At 44.5% G+C, this 4,849-nt stretch overlaps 1 protein-coding gene across 1 annotated transcript in view; it reads left to right on the plus strand.

Annotated features, from left to right (window-relative positions):
- The first annotated feature begins 4,631 nt into the window (after positions 1 to 4,631).
- The window catches only part of LOC102487507 (histone H3.3), a 2,386-nt gene continuing 2,168 nt past the window's right edge, over positions 4,632 to 4,849 (plus strand). Inside the window, exon 1 of the mRNA XM_006145798.3 lies at positions 4,632 to 4,774. The gene's annotated coding sequence lies outside the window, so the exon portion shown is untranslated. The remainder of the gene's footprint in view (positions 4,775 to 4,849) is intronic.

Raw genomic sequence — 4,849 nt, forward strand, 5'->3', positions numbered from 1 at the left:
TATTATGCAGTCCGCCCGGTCCGCGCCGAGGACCCAGCGCGCCTGCGCCGCGCCACGAGAACGTGAAGACCCCCCGCACGGCAGCAAGGGTTGCTGGGAGTTGTGGTCCTCGGTTCGGCTGGAATTTTACCGTCGGTAGAGGGCCGCTGCCAAAGCACGGGACCACAACGCCCAGGGGTCTTTGCGAACGGTGTCCCGGATGCTGAGGGTCCGCGACGGGTTCTGGGATTTGCAGTCTGGCCGTGTTTCTTTTTCTTAGGGGCGTTTTCAATTTCATGGGGGAACCTTTCCTTGAAACTGCAGCGCCTGGAAGAGGCCCAGGGCTAGGGAGGCCCGAACGACTTCTGCGAATCAGTCCCAACTGTCATTTCACTGCCAAGTGTGTAATAATTATTTTGTCTCCACAGTTAGTACAGCTCGGACGTGGTTTTGAGGGGGGCTCAGAACCTCCAAGCGGGTTTAATTATCCGAGTTGTCGGTTCTTAGCTCTGGGCCTTTGAACCGCGCGGGCCGCCAGCATCCTCATCCCCTGCGGCAGAACCGACCTCAGAGACGTAGAGGAAAGACTGCCCGCGGAAGCCAGCTAGAGAAAGCTTTGCTAAGCAAGGGCTGCCCTGCTCTGCTCTGTGTTGCGCGCCGGTGCCGAGGCGCCTCAGTAACCTTTATCAACCCCGAGACCTGGAACGCCACGACTCGTGTCCCTGCTCAGCTCGACACCTGGCCCGACCAACTTGTTTCCAGTACATTAAGGGCCAAGGATGAACTTAATCTCCGTCTAGAGTAGTCGCTGAGGTACACCGACAAGTTAGAAGGGTGTTGGGCATCACAGTGGCGTCCAGGGGAAGAGTAGTCTGGTTCCAGTCGGGGGCGCAGTTACAGTGCACTCTAGTTTCCTCCTTAGGACGTCAGCCTTTCTGTTTGGGGAAATGTTTCTCCCCTCCCGGCTTCTCGCCGGTCAAGCAAAGTGCTTTGCTTTGTAAAATAAGCCAGTTGTCCCAGATCTAAGAATTGGATTCTGTGAGCTGTAGGATGCTCTTCGTATATATTTTAACTCTTGTCACTTAACTTTGTTTTCTATCATGAACCTACTTGAAATCCATTAAGACTGATTTACACCTCGTTAAACGGGATTATGTTAGCGAATGATTGATTAAGGAAACACATTTCAAATAACTGTAAGGGTGAAGGAGGCTGGATGAGGAAAATTGTTAGTGTTGAAGAGTGTGCGTACTTAGTTCTGAGGAACTTATCAGAAGCCAAATTGTCAAACTTGAGAAACTGGTATTTCCTAAACAGGCCAAATTGATTGTTTAGCCACTAGGGGTGCTTGAAGATGAAAAATGCCAAAAGGACAAGGAAAGATTGTAGTATATTGCTTTAATACTATAACTAAATCCAAGTAATTGGTTTATATGTTATCCTTCAAATATCCAAGTGTGATTTGACTGAGGAAATACAGTTCACAGCACTAAGTTTGAAATACCGGAAGTATAGCACAAGCTTCAGAACTGTGTACTGGTAGCACTGGGAGGTGATATCATCCAAGCTGCTTAATTTACAAGAGGAAACTGAAACCCAGAGAAGTTAAGCAACCTGCACAAAGTTACTCAGCAAGCCAGTGACAGAACAGGAACTACCGTAGGACTGTAGCCCACATACTGCATCACATTTGCTAGTGTTTTGATTATACAGTATAGACATTTTGAGTTCCCCATTTCCTGTGCTGCTTTACCTCTCCTCTCCCAGCTTAGAAAAAAGCAGTACATACCTGTACGGCTGCCAAGTAAGAGAGACAAACTATTTCCACTAACATCCCTTAAATGGATGAATGTAAATCCTTACCTTGTTTCTACTGGAGCAGTTTTAGTTTCTATTAGCAAAACTGGAAGAAAAAATAACTGGACTGTCCCATAGAAATGACAGAGCTCTGGGTCTCTTACAAAAACTGAAGAATGCAGAGAGAGTGATCAAGGTAGGGGCCTATTTCTCCTGGACATTTGAACAGTCAAAAAAAGATGAAGTATTTTTCTGGTTGCATCCCAGAGCATTTGCCAGCCTCCTGAGAATAAACAGTCCCTTGTTTCTTAACTACATAGATTCTGAGAACAGAGCAAGAGCCTTTTTTATCTTTTAATCTCTTCTCAGCAAAATTCTTTCCCTTTAAGCAGAAGGCAGAAATTGGAGTTGGTTAAATTATCACATAAAAGATTAGGCATATGATGATTAAATAACTTATTGTAGGAGCCAGCAGGTCATGTAGTGGTTAAGACACTGGACTCCACATGGCCGACCAGGGTTCAAGTTCCTGATCCAGTGGCTTGAAGATCACACTGGGCAAATAAATGTACATGCATGCCCAAAATTCCAGAGGAGACTGGAGAAGGGACTGTGGTGTGTCCCCGTCCCCCCCCCCCCCAGTGGATGATTTCTCACTTTCCCTCTTTCTATTTGTCTCTGGCAAGTGCATATGCCCTATGGCAAAAACCTGCAAAACAAAAATTGCAAATATGAGAAGTCTAAAATACAATTCCCTATCAGAGGTTGGGCCAAAGACATTTCTGCCATAGCTACTTTTTTAAACTGCGTTTTTTTCTCACTTTTAGTAGCGATACGGGACCTTTCGCATGGCAAATAAATGAGATATTTTACTAGTTATGTACAATAACACTGAGTTAAAATCTCGGGGGGGGGGGCAACAGGTGGCGTAGAGGCTAAGGCGTTGAACTCCCACATGGTCAACCACGGTTCAAGTTCAGGACCTGGTGGCTTGAAACTCACGCCAGGTGCCTGTGTGTGTGTGCCCACAAATCAGGAGAGGAAAATAGAGAAGGGATTGCTACGTGGCCATCTCCCCTAGGGGGAGGGAGTGATTTCTTGCTCTCTGTCCCTCTGGCGAGTGCACACTATAGCAAAAAATCTCTCTTAAAAAAAGAAAAAGAAATCTATGTGTACTTGGTTCTGTTACTTTTTCTTCTATTTTTTTTCTTGTAATAATTTTAAATATTTGGTAAGCCAAAAGTCAGTGCTATGGAGTAGAATGCCCAAGGCTCTATTTCAATTTTTCTGGGCTTTGCTTTGCTGGCTTTAACCTTAAGCCTGCTTTGATACTTATTTACTTGCGATATCAGGAAAACTGAATATTGTAGTCTTTCTAAGACATTTATTTAGGCAAAGGTAGGGCTTAGCATTTTTACACATTTGTCATGTTTCTTCATACTTGCCAGGGTATACCATTACATACAAGGGAACATGTTTAATTTAGTTTTTTTCATTTACTCTTCCTGGGCATGTAAATACTAGAGTTCCAGCCAGTCATTTCATTCAGTTGAATAACATAATTTAAGAAATACGTTGCCTCAGGTCACTTCTTGTCCAACTCTAAGGATTTTTTTTTCAGAATTATTTTATTTAACTTTATTTTAATATTTTTTTAAATTTTTATTTATTCATTTATTTTAATTTGACCAGAGAAAGAGACACACAGAGAGGAGAGGGAGGAGTGAGAAAGGAAGCCACCAGGTCCAGGACTCGAACCATGGTCAGTCATGTGGGAGTGTCCAGTGCCTTAACCATCATGCCACCTGCTGGTCCCCAGTATTTATTTATTTTGACCAGAGAAGGACAGAGTGAGAGAGAGACAGAGAGAGAGAGCAGACACCAGGTCCTGGACTTCAACTGCAGTCGGCCACGTGGGAGTCCAGCGTCCTTAACCACCACCACACCATCTCTTAGCCCCAACTCTAACCATATTAAAAGCATAAAATATTTATGACAGCCTAAAATTATACAAAGTACTACTTTTAAAAAAAGAATTACTTTATTAAACTTTACTTTTATTATTTAAAAAATTTGACCAGAGAAAGACAGGGAAAGCAAGAAAGCAAGCCACCAGGACCAGTACTTGAACTGTGGTTGGCCGCGTGGGAGTCCAACACCGTCAACCACCACACCACCTGCCAGGCCCAGAAAGCAGTATTTCTAAAATCATTTATGGAAGTTATTTCTTAGTATCTATTATCCCCACCAAACAAAAGCACTGCTTTTTGTTTAAATATGTATATGCATGATATATAGCATATTGATAGTATATCATTTACCAAATTCTGACTCTCACAGTGAGTACTTAACTATCAAAATATCATGCAAAGCACATAATCCAAGGAACCCATTTTACTTGACATTAGAAAATAATCAAAAAAAACTTCGCTAAAGTTGCCTCTCCTGTATTCATTAGCTTGATGCAAACTAGCTAAGCCTTCTACTCCTTCGGACTTTTCTTAAACCCTGCTAGGAACCCATGCAATTCATTTGCATTGACTTTCTATTGTAGAGCTTTGGAACCAAGGGAAGGATCCAAACATAGCTCCATTTTATCCAATCAGAAGAGCCGCTTACTACTAAACTCTGATTCGCCCATTCACCTTTGCATTCATCCAATCATGAGGCCACTTTAACAGCCAATCAGCGGCCTAGGTACCCACCAATCAGGAAACGGGGCCGAAGCACGGCCTTTGTGTCGGGGGATGTCAGCGCGTCGGCGAAAGCACCCTCCAATAGAAAAAGTCGTTGGTATATGCAAATAAGGGCCCTATGACGCAGAGACGCAGCGTGAAGCGTGCGTATAAAAGCGGAGGCGTCGGGGGGGTTTGGAGCGCAGAGCGGTTTGGTCGTTCGTTGGAGGACTGTCTTTTCTTTGCTCAGTGACTGCGGTTCTTCATCGGGCAGAAGCAGCGGCCCGGCGGTCCGGAGTAGCGGCCTAGGAGTTCCGCGTTGAGTAAAAAAAATGGCCGGTACCAAGCAGACTACTCGTAAATCCACTGGCGGGAAAGCCCCGCGCCAAAAGCCGGGC

The sequence above is a fragment of the Tupaia chinensis genome, unplaced genomic scaffold (assembly GCF_000334495.1).
Source record: "Tupaia chinensis unplaced genomic scaffold, TupChi_1.0 Scaffold000159_1, whole genome shotgun sequence".
Lineage (NCBI taxonomy): Eukaryota > Metazoa > Chordata > Mammalia > Scandentia > Tupaiidae > Tupaia > Tupaia belangeri.